Consider the following 22,960-nt stretch of genomic DNA (forward strand, 5'->3'; position numbering starts at 1 on the left):
GTACGTGTCCCGTGCAACACATATGTATGTCTAGTACAAAAAATTTAATTTTTAAACTTTAAATTTTTTAGAAAATAATTATTTTGATGTTATGTTTGATTTTACTGGTCTGCAAATAATTATTATATTAATTTGTTGTCTTCAAGACCAAGTTTCTTATTTTTGTAAAATGTATATTTTACAAGTTATATTGTATTAAATTATTATACATAGAAAACGAGTAAATTAGAAAAAAACAAAGTTCATAGACCGTATAGCCGACTATTTCAAAACACATGACGATTTATCATCAGCGATCCACACATTGAAGGCTTGACGTTTAGCGTTTTCAAGTTTAGCAAGTTTCTATTTATACCTCTTTTCTACTGTTTGTTGTTTTTTAATCTTTACCACCGTCAATTGAGTGCACCAATCAGGTGCCATTATCTCATTAGACGAGGATTTTTGTTGCACCCCATATCGTTTTTCTTTAAGCTCTAAAATATTTTGAGTCTACGGAAAAAGCGTCCTGGAATTGTAAGAAAAGCATGTCTACTGCATAAAATGCATACCACGAGCATTCCAAACTTAATTGTAAACTTCTAACTGCTCTACTGATTAAGTTTCAGTGTCAATAGATTTCACACCGAGATATACCGAAGAAGACATTTTACCACAAAGTAAAATTTTTGTTTTTTCTCTGCATGGCAATCAAAATACCACTTAAAACTTTTTAGTTTTTCCAACAAATTGGCGGGATGAGACCTGCACGTTTAACGCTGACTCCAAATGGCAGCTGCAAGGCAGTGCAAGGCAGACGAGTTCACTAAGAAGCTCTTCATGGCAAAAATATACTAGGAGTGTTTGGCAAACCGCTGACAATGGCGACCCAGCTTTAAAAAACATTTTTCTTATTAGAAACACTTCTTTCAAAGTTTTTGATGTTGTTCGGCGCGATTTAAGAGAGGAACGGGCGAGAAAAAGTATAAAAATCTTATGCAAACGAAAAGTTTGCAGGAAGTTTTTTCCTGAAACATGACATTTTTATACGCAATTTGTTACAAGTGGAAATGTATTCTCCATGAGTTTTCAGAGTTGAAGGTTTCACAAATTTTTGCGACTGTTAAATCATAACAGTCTGTTATAATTGCTAGTAAATCTAATACTAGGTTCAAACACACACCAAATTGGCAATTTATACTGTTTGTGCAATTTATTACGCAATTTGTCATATAATAAATTGTAATGATAAATTGCCAATTTAAAAAAAATTGCATAATAAATTGTTTCAAACTGCAAATGCAACATTGTAAAGTGTGTTTATTGAGTATATTTAAACGTCAGTTACGCATGGCTGAACTATATGGTTGTCTCATCTCATCAGCTGATTTTATGTCTTTCATTTCACTGGAGTAGGTATTGTCAAAAGAAGATGGCAAAATCAAAATGAAACCAAAACATTGAACACATTTTCTTACAACACACAAAAATTTCAAAGTTTCATATTTTCATTCCATTCCATTCACCTAATACCAACACTCACATTTTGACAGTCTCAACAAAGATATGTTGTTACTGTAGAGATGAGCCAACCAGCTATCAAATTACTATTGTGTAAGCTAAATAGAGTTGTATGAACACCACTCAATTTAAATCGAAATAGCCTCAATTTATTTTTCTGTTTGAACATAGTATAAGTGATAATTTTGTATTAATGTACCATTTTTTCAGCGAAAAAAGGTTCGAAAAAATGTAGATATGTGTGCGTAAATACAAGTTCGCCGCACAAGAACATTTAATTCACCTTTACCACTAGTATTTATTGACACAATTTTATTAAAACGGATGTAACAGTAATGTAACAAGCAACTGTCTATATTTCCGTTTTTGTCAACTTGGCAAAAAGAAGGATATACTCGTATACAAAGGGTTGGTAGCCAGAAAGGCGTGTTTTGGTATTATTATCCAGAAATTGTTATCTTATTGCTGTCACCTTTGATCTGTTTTTGTTTGTCCTGATCATCGCTGGTGCATCTAAATACATACATACGTATTTAAATAGATACATACGTGCACTTTACCCCTGCAAAAAATACGATCAGTATAAGATAAACCCGGATGGACGGAGGTTTTAATATTTTTACATGCTACCCTTGCATTTTAGGACATCTTGAGGAGACTAAATCCAACTTTATAAAATCGGACAAGTTATATTTGTACCCCTAAGACCTAAATCAAACCATAAACATTAGACTGTGTCGATTTATTAACCTATATCGCGCCATCGATTTTTCGATAGGATTCGGGCTCAGGAAAAAAAATAATTTTTGAGCCTGCAAAATTTCAACGATTTTTTTGATTTTTTATGCATTTTTTCATTTTCAAGGCTCCAAATCATTTTTTATGTATTTTTTTTTCGTGTCAATTGGCAAATGCAAAATTGGTAAATGCAGTTTTTTGAAAAAAAAAATAAAAAATTTCTTTTATGGATATTTAGAAGAATTATGGTCGAAAAATCGATTTTTTTTTTGTAGGCTCAAAAATCAATTTTTTTGGCTATGCGTAGTGGAACTTTTTTTCCTGAGCCCAAATCCTATTGAAAAATCGATGGCTTGATATAGGCTAACTTTCGTCCATACAAATCGACCCAGGTTAATAAACATATCTAATTCGGAGATATACACAATAATTTCAAACTTTTAATTTAATGTTTTACTGTAATGCCCAAAATAAAAAACATAGTTCGAGTATTACTAAGATCTGCACTAATGTTTTTTTTTACAAAAGTTTTTTTCCGACTGCAGTGTAATATACCCAAATAAAAACTCTGGGTTATGACATCTGGGACTACTTTATCTCACCGTGCTTAATAGTTGTCCATCCCCGCAACAGGGTTTCAAGTTCGCTAAAGTACCTATCACATTAGATACGAATAAGCTGTTCTATAATTTAACATTTTTGCTGCTAGATACAAGAAAAATTGGTTATTCTAATCCGTAAAGCCAGTCAATCAATCAAAGAATCTTTTGGTTCCTTCAACATTTGTTTTTACACCGTGATATTTGTACATAAGGGTCGTTAAATTCTTTTGACCACCGTTTAACAAATGCAAAAACACCTTTGCCTTTATTCACTGTAGCATTAATATGAAGGTTGAAACTAAGTTTGGAATCCATCATGACTCCCAAGTCAACAAAATTATTTACAATTTCTAGAATATAGTTGATAATTGTATATGAAGCTGGCGGCGAAATTCTCCGAGAAAATGATTTGAAAAGTTTTACATCGTCAGCGTACATCAAGATTTTTGAATATTTCATTGTATTGGATAGATTGTTTATGAACAACAAGAATATAATCGGACCAAGATGGCTGCCCTGAGGAACACCAGAAGAAACATTGATGGCCCCAGAAAGTATTTTTAAAGATTACTTTTTACGTACGATTACCGAGGTACGAAGAAATCCAACATATAAGAGGGGTTGAAAACCAAGTTGACCGAACTTATAAATAAGTAATGGGTGAGATACTTTGTCGAAAGCTTTACTGAATTCGGTGTAAATTACATCGGTGTGAAGGCTTTTTCTAAATCCATTAGAAACGTGAGTGGTAAATTCCAGTGAATTGGTGATAGTTGATTTGCCCTTACAGAATCCATGTTGCGAGCTTGCAATTATGGGGGAAATAGAGAACGCTAGGTGGTGGGTAAAAATAGCTTCAAATAACTTTGGGATAGCGGATAACTTTGCTATGCCCCGGTAGTTTTCTATTGTAGACCTGATTCCATTTTTATGGAGCAGGATAAGAAAAGATTTCTTCCACATTGTTGGGAAAACAGGGTATCTAATCTAATATATATTATAAATGGGAAGGTTTGGATGTTTGGATGTTTGTCCAGACGTTAGTTTTTGTGACTCAATTACGCAAGAACGGCTGGACGGATGTGAATGAAATTTGGCACACATGTAGCCAATAGTCTAGAAGGATCTAATAGCTATATATTTTTGAAAAGGGGGAAGGTCCCCGCCCCCTAGGAACAGTTATAATTTAATTATTATATTTTTTAGTTTTTGCGACTGAATCACGCCAGAAAGGCTACACGGATTTTGATGAAATTTGGGTTTTTCGAACATGGAAAGAGGGGCGGAGGTCCCACGACCCCTTCGAGCAATTACCTTTTAATAATTTTTACACATTATAACTTTACGTATACTGGCCTTTACGAATATCACAGACTCAATGGGTCAAATAAGTCGACGGCTTACAAAGTGAGCAGTGACACCCTCCGCCCCCCCCCCATTTCTCTCCCCCTCTGATGTAAAATATATAAAATTGTTATAACTCAATATAAATTTTCTCCTAAATCAATAGTTTTTGGTATCTGGCACATACAGATCGAGATCTAAACAATTTTGGAAAAATGAGCAGCGGTACTTCTCCTCCCGCCATTCGCCCTCCTTCAATTGTTTTTATTAGCACGCTTTTATTAGCTATACCTGTATGTTTCTTTGTAACTCTTCATTCGCTCCAACGCGCCTGCTGCCTTATTAAAATGGTTCTACAATAAGCTTCGCCTTATTTGTACTCCCGTGGGGTCATATCGAGACCCTTCCGGGATCATTTTTGGATGGTTTCGAGATTCGTCCGGGATCCCGCCGGGGTCATTTCGGGACCTTTTCTGGACTAATACGAGATTATTTGGGGACCCTTTCGGCATCATTTCTGGATGGTTTTCGGATCCGTCCGGGATCATTTCGGATTAATAGGGGATCATTTGAGGACCTTTGCGGCACCATTTCTGCATAGTTTCCGGGATCCGTCGGGCATCCCGACGAGGTCATTTCGGGACTATTTCGGGATCATTTAGGGTACCTACCGGGATCTCATTTGAATGGTTTTTGGTACCGTTCGGATCCCATCGCGATCATTTCGGGACTTTTTCGGGATAATTTGGGGTCCCTTCCGGCATCATTTCTGAATGGTTTTCGGGATCCGTCCGGGATCCCGTCAGGGTAATTTCGGGACTATTAGGGGATCATTTGGGGACCCTTTAGGGGTCATTTCGTGACTTTTTCTGTATTATTACGGGATCATATGGGTACCCTCTCGGCATCATTTCTGGATGGGTATCGGGATCCGTTCGGGATCCCATCAGGGTTATTTCGCAACTTTTCGGGACTATTTCGGAATCATTTTGGGACCCCTCCTGGTTAATTTCTGGATGATTTTCGCGATCTGTTCGGGAAGTTTAGTATCATCCTGGGACCCTTCCGGGATCATCTTAGGTCTCTTTGCAACAGGTACTTCAGCACACATACCTTTATAAATTATGAGCTTTTATGGCCGTGGATTTGCTGCTAATTATTCGTAATTAAAATTCGGTATGGTTTATCTTTTATCTAACACAGCTTTTTCGTTCTATTTTTGAGTTTTTTAAATGAATCGTGTAACGAACTGTCATAACCATAATTACACTTTTTGTAATATTTTAACCAACTAAATACCCGAAAAAGCAACACTATTTTCATCTAAAAAATTCTCTTTGGTTTTAGCTAATTGCAGTTTCACTTCTTTGTTCTATGAGTAGTAATTCTTTGACCCCTTTCATATCAGTTAATTTTATTTAAAAACAAAATTTTTTTTTTTTAATTCAAAAAAACTGTATTGTACTATTCATGAAAGCGTGCCTTTCAGCTTATCTTCTCATTTAGTTCTTTTTTTTACTTAATTACAAAAATAAAATACATTAGACAAAAATTATTTTTAAACAGATAACTTGATAAGTACGCTAACGTGAATAGCACATATAATTTATTTTCTCCTTGCCGACGAGGCCGCGGGTAAAGGCTAGTATATATATTATAAATGAGAAGTTTGGATGTTTAGATGTTCAGATGTTTGGATGTTTGTCCAGACATTTGTCTTTGTGACTCAATCACGCAAGAACGGCTGGACCGATTTGGATTAAATTGTGCACACGTATAGCCAATAGTCTAGAAGGATCTACTAGCTATATTTTTTTTAAAAGGGGTAGGTCCCCGCCCCCTAGGAACAGTTATAATTTAATTATTATATTTTATGTCTTTGTGACTGAATCACGCCAGAACGGCTACACGGATTTTGATGAAATTTGGGACACAGACAATAGTCTACTAGCGAAAGTTTTTCGAGCATGGAAAAGGGGGTGGGGATCCCACGACCCCTTCGAACAATTACTTTTTAATAATTTTTACACATTATAACTTTACTTATACTGGCTTTCACCAATATTACAGACTCAATTGGCCAAATATGTGGAGGGCTTACAAAGTGAGCAGTGACACCCTCCGCACCCCTCCCCCTTCTTTCCCTCCTCTGGTGTTAAATCTATAAATTGTTATAACTCAATATACATTTTCTCCAAATCAATAGTTTTGGTATCTGGCACATTCAGATCGAGATCTAAACAATTTTGGAAAAACGATCAGTGGTCTTCTCCTTCTCCTCCCGCCATCCGCCCTCCTTCAATTGTTTTTATTAGTACGCTTTTATTAGCTTTACCTGTATGTTTCTATGTAACTCTTCATTCGCTCCAACGCGCCTGCTGCCTTATTAACATGGTTTCATAATTAGCTTCACCTTATTTGTAATGTTGTTAGGGTCATATCGAAACCCTTCCGGGATCATTTCTGGATGGTTTTCGGGATCCGTCCGGGATCCCGCCGGGGTAATTTCGGGACTTTTTAGGGACTATTTCGGGATCATTTTGGGACCCTTCCGGGATCATTTCTGTATATTTTTCGGTATCCGTCCGGGATCCTTTCGGGGTTATTTTGGGACATTTTCGGGACTATTCCGGGATAATTTCGGGACCAATTCGCGATTATTTGGGGACCCTTCCAGCATCATTTCTGGATGGGTTTCGGGATCCGTCCGGCATCCCGTCGGGGTATTTTCGGGATCATTTGCGTACCTTTGAGAGATAAATTCTTGATGATTTCCGGGATCACTACGGGGCTATTTCGGGATCATTTGGGGTATCTTCCGTCATCATTTCTGGATGGTTTTCGGGATCCGTCCGGTATCCCTTCGGGGTCATTTCGGAACTTTTTCTCGACTAATACGGGATCATTTGGGGACCCTTTCGGCATCATTTCTGGATGGTTCTCGGGATCCGACCGGGATCCCGTCAAGGTAATTTCGGGACTATTAGGGGATCATTTGAAGACCTTTCCGGCATCATTTAATGACAGTTTTCCGGATCCGTCATGGATCCCGTCGGGTTCATTTCGGGATCATTTGGGGTACCTACCGGCATCATTCCTGGAAAGTTTTCGGTATCCGTCCTTGATCCCGTCGTGGTCATTTCGGGACTTTTGCGGGATCATTTGGGGTCCCTTCCGAAATCATTTCTGGATTGTTTTCGGGATCCCGTCGGGGTTATTTCGGGACTTTATCGGGATCATATGGGGTCCCTTTTGGCATCATGTCTGGTTGGTTTTCGGGATCCGTCATGGATCCCGTCGGGTTCATTTAGGGACTATTTCGGGATCATTTGGGGTACCTTCCGGAATCATTTCTCTATGGTTTTCTCGATCTGTCGTGGATCCCTCGGGGTCATTTCGGTACTTTTTCGGAACTTTTTCTGGACTATGTCGGGATACTTTAGGAACCCTTCCTGGATGGTTTTTGAGATCCGTCCGGGAGCCCGTCAGGGTAATTTCGGAACTTTTTCGGGACTATTTCGGGATCACTTTGGCACCCTTCAGGGATCATTTCTGTATGGTTCTCTGGATAGCTCTACAATCGTGTGGTTGTCATTTCGGGTTTTATTGAGACTATTTCGGGAACTTTTGGAGACCCTTCCCGGGCGTTCCTGGATGGTTTTCGGGATCCGTCCGCGATAGCGCCGGGGTCATTTCGTGGCTTTTTCTGGATAATTTCGGGATCACTTGGGGATCTTATCAGGTTATCAGCTCATATAGTTCTTCTTTTTTTTACTCAATTACTAAAATAAATGCATTAGACAGAAAAAAAATTTTAAACAGATAACTGGATAAGCAGGCTATGAATAGCCCATATATTTCATTTTCTACTTGCGGACGGGGCCGCGGGTAAAGTCTAGTATTAAAGATAAATTAAATAAATCTGTTAGTGGCTGATAGATGTATGCAGTACAATTTTAAGAAAGTGTGTCGGGATCCTGTCGGGGCGTATGTATATGATACCTTTAAAGTTTTTAAATAAGATAATATACCTTCTGAAGATATATATCGAGCTCTGATTGAATAACATGAATCAATATGGTATGGGTATTCATCAGGCGAAACGTTGGTCTCAATAGAGTAATTTAATTTGAAAAATTCCGCAAAGAAGCCGGCAATCTCTTGATCATCGCTGGAAATATTATCTATCAATTTAATAGATGATGGAAACGCTTTCACTCTGCGTTTAGAGTTTATTAATCCGTAAAATGCTTTCGAATTGTAAATTATATTTTCTATTTTGCAAAGGTAAGCTTATAACACTTTTTGTTTAATTGAAAATACTTATGGCGTAGAATTGAGTATTGTATGTATTGATTATGTAAACCCGTCTTTTTAAACAAGGATCTCTGAATTAAAGACATGAGGTTTCAGCCAAGTTTCAGTAAAAGCAATTATATCATAACATAAGTTAAATTATTTTAAAAATAGTTCAGTTAATTTGGTGTTTAGGCCTCTAATTTTGGTAAAATATATCTAAAGCAGGTTTTACATTCAGTTTTTTGACTCAGTGCTATCGAGACGGATCTTTGCTAAGTGTGGAACACTCTTATTACGCCTATATTCAAATTCCCGCGCAAATGCCCCAGGGGGCCAAAAATCGTTACTCAAGATATTATCAAAATGTTCAATAGGTACATCTAATCTAAAGGAACATACATTTCTTTAATAGCTAAAATTATATATCCGAATTGTTACTTGATCGCTTTTCGTTTTTGAGCAGATATAGGACTTCAGATCCTCTTCAGTAGTTTTTTCAGTGGGTTTTTTTTAGGAGGGATTACAACCAACTTATAAATATTTATCAATATTTTGTTAGCTGCTGGTTTTTTTGTAGGTGCGTTTGATGTTGAAGGCTCTACTGCAAGTGGACTTGGGGATGCTAAATTTATTAATTCTACGGTGCTAGGTGAGGGAACGATTGGGTTCGGGATGCTTTGTACGGGGTTGAGGGTCCCAGCCAGCCGAGACATCAGTCCGTTTTCGTTTATTATAGCGGCTGTCACTATTAGCATAAGAAGATAAATCAGTAATACATTTAAAAGTTTTAAGCAAGTTTTCATAATACTTGAATTTATCCCCCAATGCAAAATGTTCTTTACCAATTTCGGAGAATGCGTTTCGAGTATGTTTAAAAAGCTTAAAAAGATCCAAATTCCGTGGATCTGCATTTCAAGCACGACCAACGCACGCCCTTGTTATCGTTGATCGCGTCACATACCCTTACCGTCAAACTAGCGCACTTCATGTGAGCAACCTCATCACAAAGCCAGTACGACACGAAACGCTCGAAACGCCCTTCAGTTGGCAGATTACAAAATTGCAAGACATTGTAAGGTAAAGTTTATTTAGTTTATGTCGTTAAAAAGGTAAGAAATGGTTGTTAAACAGAAGGAGGCAATAAAATATATGGGAGATCACAGTTTGAAAATCTTTCTAGTTTGAATATCACTGTATGAGCAGTTTAAGATCACTATTAAATGACGCTTCACAACACACAATGCAAACAGCTGTGACAGTGAGAAGAAAATGAAACAAATGTGCACGAGCAAAATAACAACAATTGAAAACTGAAAATAAGTAAGTGCCAGCAACTGCCGGTAATGCAGTGTTAGTTCTAATCAAATATTCACAATAGTGCCATAGTACAAATAAATTTCTTTGTGTGCTCACGATCGTTTATTTTTAACAAATTATTTAAAACAAATATAGCAAACCAAAAGCACTACGACTAATAATGCCCAAAGCTCACTAATAGCACGAATCCTCGTCTTTACAACCAAAACTTTATTTATAGATTTGGATTCCAAATAAGAGCGAAAAAGGGACCTGTACATAAAGACAGCAATTAGAAATAATATATAAAATATTGTCACGGATATTAGCATCACTAAGCTATACCATCACTAAGGCGATGCTAAGGTCATGCTAAGCGGTATTTACGTCAATAATCAAATCATGTATACACATATATAAGGCAGCCGAGAGATGTCACACACAGATGCATTTACTTATACGCCTATGTGTGTGCGAGAGACTGTAAACTACAAACTCACATACATCTGAGAGACGCTGAAAAGTAGACAATTGCAAACAAGTAGAAACTATATGGGAACTATAAACACACGAAATAGTTGGTAAGTTCTGGAAATAGAAGAGCCTAGATGTATGCAGCGTAAACTATAAAAGCGACGCAAGCGAGTAGGAAGTAATTCAGTTTGATTTGAGTTGTCAAGCAGTTACGACTAAGACGATATCTAGCGAGCAATAGCAGAATTATTTTGAAAGTCAGTTTCATTTAAGCTACCAGTTTGGTTATTAAGCTATTCGTTGCACAGTTTGAGTGTTATTGTGGAGTATTTTAATAAAGGCCATTTTTCCATTATTCAATATTGGAGTTATTTATTCAACAGTTTAGCGATACGAACCTAGCGAAAGGACAAATAAGAGGATTTGCAAGTAAATTCGTTACAATTGGTGTCAGAAAGGAATTGTTGAATAAATTCCAGAGGACGACAAGGACATGACAAAGTTCAGTGAATTGAAGATCCAGCAACTGAAGAAAGAGTTGGAGAGCCGTGGATTGAATACAAGCGGCGTTAAACTTGAACTTCAGGCACGGCTACGAGAGGCAATGGAAGCAGAAGGAATTGATGTGGACGAGTATGTCCTTCATATTGATGGCGATGAGACAACAAAATTGGAGGAGAAAAATGAAACACCGCAGGCAATGGCGAACACAGACTTGAACATGATATTGGTTGCAATATCGGCACAAATGTCCGAAATGTCATCACAAATATCCACCAACATGTCATCACAACTGGAAGAACAGAAAAAGTATATGTCATCACAGATGGAATCCCAAGAGACACGAATAACATCGAAGATGGAAGAACAGAAGACGTATATGGTATCCCAACTGGAATGGCAGGAAACCCGTATAACATCACAATTGGAAGAACAGAAGACATATTTGGCATCTCAACTGGAAGCGCAAGAGGCGCGTATATCTGAAATGTCGGCACAAATTTCGGAACAGGTATCATCGCAGCTCTTTGTGAAACTGGAAGAGCAGGATGCAAAAATTTTACAACTCGAGGACAAAATTTATGCCGAAATAGAAGCGTTAAAAGGTCGTATGGAGCAGTTACAACTAAACCGCCCAGCTGTTTCAGCAAGCAATCCAAAGGTATAAACACCATCATTTGACGGTTCTGTTCCTTTCCAGGTCTTCAAGCTACAGTTTGAACAGACCGCAGCAGTGAACAACTGGAATGCGGAAGATAAAGTTGTTGCACTGTTCGTGGCATTGAAAGGGCCTGCAGCGGAAATCTTACAGACGATTCCAGAGTACGAACGGAACAGTTATGAAGCATTGGTGGCTGCTGTAGAACGACAATACGGAACTGAGCATAGGAGACAGATATACCAAATGGAGTTGCTGAACCGCTTCCAGAGGCCTGGGGAACCATTGCACGAATTTGCGTCGGATATTGAAAGGTTAGCACATTTAGCGAATGCGGACGCACCCGTGGAATACACTGAAAGGGTAAAGATTCAGAGCTTTATAAATGGCATAATGGACGTCGAAACAAAGCGAATTACATACGCAAACCCAAACCCAACATTCACAGAAACGGTGTCACAAGCTATGATTCAGGAAACAGCGTCGCTTCTGTGTAAGCCAGTTTTCAAAGCACATCGTGTGGAAGTAGAAAGGCCAGAGTGTGTAGACGCAATATTGGAGGCGCTGAAAGGATCGCAAAAGCGGAGTGAAAAAGTTATCAAATGCTTCAAATGCGGGAAGTCCGGTCACATTGCCCGTCATTGCGATCTTGGTCCTAATAGTTCCAACAATGTGGGTGGCCGTAAACGCAAAGCTGGCGGAAATGAGCAAGAGCGTGTCGAATGTAAAGAACGAAAACTTGCCCCGGCTATTGAATGTCCTGTGATATCTGTGTCGCAGATTGGAAGGAAATCAAGCAGTCTTACCATCAGAGGGAATGTGGATGGTAAAGAGCGTGTACTGACTGTAGATACGGGGGCATCTCATTCCTTGATTCGATCTGATTTGGTCTACAGGAGAGTAAAGTCATTACCTGGAGCAAGGTTGCGTACGGTCACAGGCGAGTATAACCAAGTCCGGGGAGAAGTGATCTGTGAAGTCTTAATTGGGAAGGTCATGGTTTTACACAAATTCGTTGTGGCGGAGATTGTTGATGAAGTTATATTGGGAGTGGATTTCTTGGTTGACCATGACATCAAGACCGATATGCAGAGAAGGGTGATGCATTATGAGAACCAAGATGTGCCACTTAACTTCAGTTTGGAAAAAGGGTTCAGCAGTAAGCGAGTGCTGGTGGAGGAGAATCGACAGAGACCACGAAAGTCAAGGAAAGTAGATCGAGCAAAGGTTGATGGATCGAATGGGAATAAAGCGAAATCAAAAGTACCTGCGAGAAAAACACTGGCATTGACAAACCCTAATGGACGCACTAAAACGACTGAAAAAATTTTCCAGAAAGAATGCAAGGGTGGTTTCAAGCCAGCGCGTACTACTGTTGTGAAACGTCAAGACGATACTGATGATGCAAAGTCAATCCGTCAAGATCAAGCTTTGCGAAGTAGTTCTTCATTGGTCAAGCATCAGAGTGCGAGGGAACGATCCAGGATAATGAGTAGTAAGATGAAATACAGGTACGACAACAAGAATAATTCGGAGGGTTTCTTGGAGGGAGATTTGGTACTGTTGTACAACCCTCGCCGGCGGAAAGGTGTTCCTTCCAAATTTTGGTGCAGTTGGGAAGGCCCGTACAAAGTTGTAAAAAGGATCAGTGATACCATCTACCGCATACAAACAATTGGGGAACCACGAAATAGAAGGGTGGTTCATTTGGAGAGATTAGCAGCATTTAGATCGAGAGATTTGTCTGATCGGGACGATCAGCCTTAGGTGGAGGGCAGTGTCACGGATATTAGCATCACTAAGCTATACCATCACTAAGGCGATGCTAAGGCCATGCTAAGCGGTATTTACGTCAATGATTTGATTTCATGTATACACATATATAAGGCAGCCGAGAGATGTCACACACAGATGCATTTACTTATACGCCTGTGTATGTGCGAGAGACTGTAAACTACAAACTCACATACATCTGAGAGACGCTGAAAAGTAGACAATTGTAAACAAGTAGAAACTATATGAGAACTATAAACACACGAAATAGTTGGTAAGTTCTGGAAATAGAAGAGCCTAGATGTATGCAGCGTAAACTATAAAAGCGGCGGAAGTGAGTAGGAAGTAATTCAGTTTGATTTGAGTTGTCAAGCAGTTACGACTAAGACGATATCTAGCGAGCAATAGCAGTATTATTTTGAAAGTCGGTTTCATTTAAGCTACCAGTTTGGTTATTAAGCTATTCGTTGCACAGTTTAAGTGTTATTGTGAAGTATTTTAATAAAGGCCATTTTTCCATTATCCAATATTGGAGTTATTTATTCAACAGTTTAGCGATACGAACCTAGCAAAAGGGCAAATAAGAGGATTTGCAAGTAAATTCGTTACAATATGTACAATTTTTCAATTATATTGACATCAACTGTACAGGAAGCAATGGAGATATGTGGTCTGGAATCTTTTGAACGAACTTTTCTCCCTATACTCTTATTTCGGATTCACTTTAAGTAGCAATGAATTGAGGTTGTACAACTCTATACGTATCCAGAACCATAGCCATTCCTTCAAATGTGTGTTTTAACTGTGACCAAATCGTTTCAACCATTGGATAGAAAATTGAAACCTTGAACAATTTTTCAGCAAATATTGGACGTTCACGTCGATGGTGTCAGACTACCGACTGTCAGTCATCCAAAGATCTAAGCGGTAACGTCCGATAATACTCTAACCTTCAAGGCCCATGCCACCGAGATTGTTTCTAAAGTACAAAGTCGCAACAAAATCCTCAAGTCGCTTGCCGGCAGCACATGGGGAAAAGATAAAGAAACGCTGCTAACCACTTAAAACGTAATTGGCCGGCCGCTCATGAGTTTCGCGTCACCAGTTTGGTCGCCTAGTCTTAAAAACACATACTGGAAAAGGCTACAGGCCTGTCAAAATGCTGCAATCAGAACTGCCACCGGATGTCTCCTTATGACCCCCGAACACCAACTACATAGTGAGGCCAAAGAGCTCAACATTAAAGAGCACAACGAAATGCAGAACAGGCAGTTTCTGCTAAATTGTTACAAACCAGGAATCCTAGCAAACAACTGCTTGATCAAACACCGCCTCCACGGGGGTTAAGGGACATCTCCACAAGCCTTATGACGATATCCGGCACCTGCCAACACAGCCGTTTGATCCAGATAAGCATAAGCAGGCCCTAAGCCAAATCCACACAGAATTGGTAAACGCTTTTGACAGGACCCACCCGGTGAACCCCGATATTAATATGCAATATCCCACCCTTGCAGAAGAAGAAAGCACACTACCAAGGGAGACACGAGTCACCTTGCCCAACTTCGCTCTGTATACTGTAATAGGTTAAACTCTTACTTGTCCAGAATCAACCCCGACATACGTAATGTATGTCATGCATGCGATGTATCCCCACATGAAACCAACAATCTTTTCAATTGTAATGTGGAACCTACGCCTCTAAGACCAATCTCCCTATGGTCCGCTCCTGTTGAAATAGCCCGTTAGAGGACTCTGAGTACAATTTGTGAGTGGTCGTGCCCATTGAATGGGGCGAAGCACTGTTAATATAACAACAACATGGAAATTTCCTTCATTATCATCAAAATGCGTACAATAAATTGAGCAAAAAATATCTTTGCCTATTTTACAAAATCCCTCCAAGGTTTATCTTCTAAGGAAGTTTGTTTTGAGTGTTCTTTTCATATTTGGCATATTGCTACGGCCGCTAGTGTTGAAACGTATTTTGCTTACGTGTGGCGAATAAAAATCTGGTTTAGAAGTACAATGCCAAAGTCTATAGTACGAGCATCCATGGAAAATTGCTAATTTTCTCAGACTTTCGAATTTATCTCCTTATTAATTTGCAATGCCAATATATTTTAAATATATCACACCTCAACATACCAGGGAAGAAGAGTTTATAATTATTATCAGCTTGGGAAAAAAAAGTTAAAAACAAATGTTATAGGAAAAAAAGAAAAACCAGTTTAAAAATCAAATAATTCTCTAAAATTCTTTAGCAATCAATTTTTAATTCCTTCGTGTTGATAAGCTCAAAAGGCTTAGAATGTTATTTTCTGAAAATAAACGCATTGTAAAATTAAGTACGATCATACTTAATCCTACAATGCTCAATTTTAAGTAAAACAATGTTGTTTTAACTAAGAAGAACCTTGAATTAAAATTGGCAATTTTGATTTAAAAATGCATTCTTAATTCAAAGTTGTAGCCATTTTAAATTAAGGTTTAGCTATTTTGATTTACAAGTGCGCCATCTTAGATCAAGTAGAACGTGCTTGATTTAAAATTGCCATGCTTAAGCTTGTTATGTTTTGGATAACGGGACATTCCAGGCCCGACGAGAGGGGGGCGCTTAGGGGGTCATTACCCCCGGGCCCGGGCTTTGGAGGGGCCCGGGAATGTCAAAATGCTATCCAAGCTTTTTGCTTACAGAAAATAAACAAACCACACCTTTAATCACATTTCGTAGATAGCAACCATTTTAAATATCAACAAATTTTATAAATCTCTTAACGTGTCGGCTTTGTAGGATAAAGTTGAACTCGTTTTCTGTTGCAGCAGAAAAAGTCGGTATGATGCAAATTCTTATACAGTGATATACATGTATGTATGTATGTAAACGGCGATTTAAAGAAATTTATTTTATACAATTAATGCAATATTTAAATAAAACTCTGTAAGTAATAAACTGTACTTATTTTTTCATTAGTTTTCACACCTCACCGATTTTTAAAGTGTAATATTTCTCGCAATCATATCATATTGTAACGAATTTACTTGCAAATCCTCTTATTTGCAACCCTCTGCTAAGTTCGAATCACTAAACTGTTGAATAAATAACTCCAGTATTTAATAATGCAAAATGGCCTTTATTAAAGTACTTCACAATAACACTCAAACTTTGCAACGAATAGCTTGCTTAATAACCTAACTGATTGATAGCTCAAATCAAACTCTCCTTTCGCCTCTACTGTCGCGCCTTTTATACTTTTTGATTTCTCATTGCATACTTCCAGGATTTTCCATTCTAGAACTTACTAGTTAGTTTCAGCTACAAAATCGCCAGCCACAACTACGTTTATAACTTCTCATTTGAGTAATACTTGCACAAATTATTGCCCTCTCTCGTGACAACTCAGATAAGATATATGCATGTGTTTGTGCATTGACTCTCCGCTGCTCGTATACGTACATGGTACATATGTATAGACGCAATTATTGATTCGGTTATGTAGATACATAATGATTGAATTATTGATGTGAATTCACGTCACTGCTTAGCATCGGCCTGGAGATGGCAGTATCCCTTAAAAAAAAAAAAGTATCCCTTAGTGTTGCTAATATTCGTAACAATATTTACTCATATGTTGATCTGTATGAATGTGTAGATAAATTAAAGTTTTTAACTATATATTCATTGAATATATAATATACATGTATATACAAATGCATATAAATTTGTAAAAGATGGTAATTTTGATTTTGAGAATTTGTTCATTTTAGTATGAGAGCCCGTATTTTTTTTAGCCCCGGGCCCGGATTTTCTCTCGGCGGCCCTGACATTCTCTGCAATTTTCATTCAGTAACACGCAAGCAAACCATACGGAGTGAAATATTTTAATTATTTAATATTGGAATATCAAAATGGAATAAATAGAATATATTGATGATATTGTATACACAAGTGAAGTACTGCAAATTGATACCGAAAATTTGGTCGCTGAAGGAAAGCGTAATAAGTGAAGATGACCAAAAATTGGCACGGCTAATTAAGGAAATCGACTTGGCGGATGTTGGCAACTATATAAAAGGTTAATTAGATATATTATAAAGCTTTACTAATCACTTTATGTATATTTATACCTTTCATGAACATGAAATGGTATATTAACTTTGGTCCGATGTTTGTAACGTTGAGAAATATAGAAGTTAGACTCACCATTAAGTATACCGAATTGATCAGGGCGACGAACTGAGTTGATATAGCCATGTCCGTCCGTCTTACCGTCCGTCTGTCTGTTTGAACGCAAACTAGTCCCTCAAATTTTGAAATGAAATTTGGCACAAGGATGTATTCTTGTATTATATTAGACATTTATCGGATCCGGTAGGAGCGGACCAATATAACATATATCTCCCATACAACCGATCGTTCAGATAAGACGATTTTGGTAATTCCTACCGCAATTTAGAAAATATAAACGTGAAACTCGGTGATATATATTCTAATATATCATAGAAAATATCCTCAAAAAATCACTTCACTCATGATCGGAGCTATATATAGTTATATCCCATACAACCGATCCTTCAGACAGAAAGATTTTTGGCCATTTCTCCTTTAATTTAGAAAGTATAAATGTGAAACTCGGTGATATATATTTTAATATGTCATTGAAGATTTTCTGAAAAAATCACTTTGATCGGAGCTATATATAGTATAGATTTTTGGCAAGTTCTCCTTTAATTTCCAATATAAAAACGTAAACTTGGTGATATTTATTCTAATATATCATAGAAGATTTCATGAAAAAATTAATTCGATTGGAGCTATATAAATTATATATCCCATACAACCGATCGTTCATATAGAAAGATTTTTAGCCATTTCTCTCTTAATTTTCAATTATAAAAACTTTAAAATTGGTAATATTTATTCTAATATATCATATGAGATTTCCTGAAAAAATCACTTTGATCGGAGCTATATGTATATAGTATATACTAGGGCGGGTCGATTTAAAAATCGCTCATTGCTCTGTGCAAATCGTATTCTAGGGATCAAAATAAGAAACTTTGCCGAAGGAACCATACCTCTAAAACGAATTCTGATGTCCCCCTCTTTGGGTCGAACTTTTGGGTAGGAGCAATTTCAATTCTACCTGCTGTGTCTTGTGGTGGCTTAAAAAAACAACACAAGCAATTTTACGATTTGCAGTTGTGTGACAGTGATACCTTCATTTCTTAAAACGGTTGAATAAAAAATCCACACAACTATGTTTACGACATGCAAATGCATCACAGTGATGCCTTGGTTTTAAAAGAGGGCTGTAAAAACGCTAATTTCTAATAATTTTTTTTTAAATTTCTTTTCTATTACTAAGTTAAATTCATTTTTTCATTTACATATGTTCTGACTAAATAAATTTCTAAAGAGAAAAATAAACTCCAAAAACAAACAAGTAAGGAAGGCTAAGTTCGGATGTAACCGAACATTACATACTCAGTTGAGAGCTATGGAGACAAAATAAGGAAAATCACCATGTAGGAAAATGAACCTAGGGTAACCCTGGAATGTGGTTGTATGACATGTTTATCAAATGGAAGGTATTAAAGAGTATTTTAAGAGATAGTAGGCCATAGTGTTATGGATGGACGCCATTTAGGGATATCGCCATAAAGGTGGACCAGGGCTGACTCTAGAATTTGTTTGTACGATATGGGTATCAAATGAAAGGTGTTACTGAGCATTTTAAGAGGGAGCGTGCCTTAGGTCTATCGGTGGACGCCTTTTCGAGATATCGCCATTAAGGTGGGCCAGGGGTGAGTCTAGAATGTGTTTGTACGGTATGGGTATCAAATGAAAGGTGGTAATGAGTATTTAAAAGGGAGTAATCCTTAGTTCTATAGGTGGACGCCTTTTCGAGATATCGCCATGAAGGTGGACCAGGGGTGACTCTAGAATGTTTGTACGATATGGGTATCAAACGAAAGGTGTTACTGGGCATTTTAAGAGGGAGTGGGCATTAGGTCTATGGGTGGACGCCTTTTCGAGATATCGCCATTAGGGTGGGCCAGGGGTGACTCTAGAATGTGTTTGTACGATATGGGTATCAAACGAAAGGTGTTACTGAGCATTTTAAGAGGGAGTAGGCATTAGGTCTATAGGTGGACACCTTTTCGAGATATCGCCATTAGGGTGGGCCAGGGGTGACTCTAGAATGTTTGTACGATATGGGTATCAAACGAAAGGTGTTACTGAGCATTTTAGGAGGGAGTGGGCATTAGGTCTATAGGTGAACGCCTTTTCGAGATATCGCCATTAGGGTGGGACAGGGGTGACTCTAGAATGTTTGTACGATATGGGTATCAAACGAAAGGTGTTACTGAGCATTTTAAGAGGGAGTGGGCATTAGGTCTATAGGTGGACGCCTTTTTGAGATATCGCCATTAGGCTGGGCCAGGGGTGACTCTAGAATGTTTGTACGATATGGGTAAATAACGAAAGGTGTTACTGAGCATTTTAAGAGGGAGTGGGCATTAGGTCTATAGGTGGAGGACGCCTTTTCGAGATATCGCCATTAGGGTGGGCCAGGGGTGACTAAAGAATGTGTTTGTACGATATGGATATCAAATTAAAGGTATTAATGAGGGTTTTAAAAGCGAGTGGCCCTTAGATGTATATGTGAAGGCGTTCTCGCGATATCGACCAAAATGTGGACCAGGTGATCCAGAAAATCATCTGTCGGGTACTGCTAATTTATTTATATATGCAATACCACTAACAGTATTCCTGCCAAGATTCCAAACGCTGTTGATTTCGCCATGTAGAACTTTTTCATTTTCTTCTACTTAATATGGTAAGTGTCACACCCATTTTACAAAGTTTTTTCCAAAGTTATATTTTGCGTCAATAAACCAATCCAATTACCATGTTTCATCCATTTTTTCGTATTTGGTATATAATTATGGCATTTTTTTCATTTTTCGTAATTTTCGATATCGATAAAGTGGGCGGGGTTATGGTCGTATTTCGGCCATTTTTTATACCAAGATAAAATGAGTTCAGATAAGTACGTGGACTAAGTTTAGTAAAGATATATCGGTTTTTGCTCAAGTTATTGTGTTAACGGCCGAGAGGAAGGCCAGACGGTGGACTGTGTATAAAAACTGGGCGTGGCTTCAACCGATTTCGCCCATTTTCACAGAAAACAGTTACCGTCATAGAATCTATGCCCCTACCAAATTTAAGAAGGATTGGTAAATTTTTGTTCGACTTATGGCATTAAAAGTATTCTAGACAAACTAAATGAAAATGGGCGGAGCCACGCCCATTTTGAAATTTTCTTTTATTTTTGTATTTTGTTGAATCATATCTTTACTGGAGTTGAATTTTGACTTAATTTACTTATATACAGTAAAGATATTAAATTTTTTGTTAAAATTTGAATTTAAAAAAAAAATTTTTTTAAAAAGTGGGCGTGTTCTTCGTCCAATTTTGCTAATTTTTATTTAGCACATATATAGTAATAGTAGTAACGTTCCTGCCAAATTTCATCATGATATCTCCAACGACTGCCAAATTACAGCTTGCAAAACTTTTAAATTACCTTCTTGTAAAAGTGGGCGGTGCCACGCCCATTGTCCAAAATCTTACCAATTTTCTATTCTGCGTCATAACGTCAACCCATCTACCAAGTTTCATCGCTTTATCCACCTTTGGCAATGAATTATCGCATTTTTTCGGTTTTTCGAAATTTTCGATATCAAAAAATGGGCGTGGTTATAGTCCGATATCGTTCATTTTAAATAGCGATCTGAGATGAGTGCCCAGGAATCTACACACCAAATTTCATCAAGATACCTCAAAATTTACTCAAGTTATCGTGTTAACGGACAGACGGACGTACGGACGGACGGACATGGCTCAATCAATTTTTTTTCGATACAGATGATTTTGATATATGGAAGTCTATATCTATCTCGATTCATTTATACCTGTACAACCAACCGTTATCCAATCAAAGTTAATATACTCTGTGAGCTCTGCTCAACTGAGTATAAAAACATAGGCGTTTCAAAGTGGGATTTTTCAAAATTTGCCCCTAGGACCCAAAGGGGGAACATCAGAATTCGTTTTAGAGGTATGGTTCCTTCGGCAAAGTTTCTTATTTTGATCCCTAGAATATGATTTTCACAGAGCAATGGGCGATTTGTTTGCCTCCCCACAAATGGACGCGGCCTAGTATATACCTATTCCATACAACCTTTCGTTCAGATAGAAAGATTTTTGGCCATTTCTCCCTTAGTTTCCAATATAAAAACGTGAAACTTGGTGATATATATTCTAATATATCATAGAAGATTTCCTGGCCATTTCTCCCTTAGTTTCCAATATAAAAACGTGAAACTCGGTGATATATATTCTAATATATCATAGAAGATTTCCTGTAAAAATCATTTCGATCGGAGCTATATATAATATCCCATACAACCGGTCGTTCAGATAAGGGGGTTTTTTGCCATTTTTTATTTTATATTTATCTTAAAAATCGTTTAGGTATGTACAGCTGTACACTATATATTTCTTATCTTATGCATCCGATTATTTGGAGATTACGAACGGGATAAGATTATTGTTCAGCCCCATTCATCAAAGGTATGAATTCTTCGGCACAGCCGATGACAGTCCCGTCCTTACTTGTTTTTTTTTATGTTTTAATTTTATAGCGGCACAGATAACATATAGAAGCCTCAAATATTTACGCGTCGATGACATAAAGGAAGCGATTCCTGCTTGTGGATTACGAGCGTAATTCCGTGAAAAATTGTTTACTTGGAGGAAAAAGGAGGTAGGTATTGATGATATGGATTATTTCGTCGCCTTTACCCAGAAACATTAATGTGTAAAAATTAAAATGTGGGGACCTAATTAAAATTTTTATTTTTTTCACAGGAATACTATTACATTCCACGGAATGGAAATAAAAAGCCTAGCGGTAAGCATAAAGCTTACGTCAACAAAACTGCGGAAAAAATCTGGTTATATTAATACACTCAAAAAAAAGTTATCATCAAGGCGATGCCATCTAGGCATCAATGTGCAATTTTTGCTTATCTTTTTTTCGTCATCAATAATCTTATGTTATTGACATTTTCGAAATATTAGTTTGATACTTGTACTTGTCAAATTAATAGACTACATACAAATGTAATGCGTTTTATAATCAATCTAGTATTAAATGTTATCATAATGAAACTAGGAAATTTATACAGGTATCATTTTGATACATTTTAAGGGCGAAACAAATATTTTCCATGGGCAAATCAATAGTCAAGATACAAAATTTATACTTTTAATTATACTTTTTATAATATTTATCGTTGCATTGATACCACGAAAATGATACCGTTTATAGTTTCATTTTTACACATCGGGTATTAAATTAATAGTGATACTTTTTTTTTTTGAGTGTAATACATCAGCCGCTTCATAAATATCAAGTCACAACAAAAATTTAAAAGAGGTCGATTTGTCCATTGCTACAGACATCACTAGGCAGAAGCAGTTCAAATTGGAATGAAGTCTGCGACAATTGGCAAAAAACTTATCAGTTATGTCAGAATGGTTTAGCTGTAATGAACTAAATTGAGTTTTTAAATACTTGGCCCAAATACGCAGACGCCCGAGTGCCGGAATTGGTAATAAACAATAAACAAATATACTTTTATAGTTACTATAATTTTACAAACTAACACAGTTATGTTTTTAGATAAAGATCGACTTTAA

General features: G+C 37.4%; 1 protein-coding gene across 2 annotated transcripts in view; it reads left to right on the forward strand.

The window, feature by feature from the left end:
* Window positions 1–22,960, forward strand: part of Ubx (Ultrabithorax) — a 682,601-nt gene that overhangs the window by 112,074 nt on the left and 547,567 nt on the right. The window lies entirely within an intron of this gene.

The sequence above is a fragment of the Eurosta solidaginis genome, chromosome 1 (assembly GCF_040869045.1).
Source record: "Eurosta solidaginis isolate ZX-2024a chromosome 1, ASM4086904v1, whole genome shotgun sequence".
NCBI classification, from domain to species: domain Eukaryota; kingdom Metazoa; phylum Arthropoda; class Insecta; order Diptera; family Tephritidae; genus Eurosta; species Eurosta solidaginis.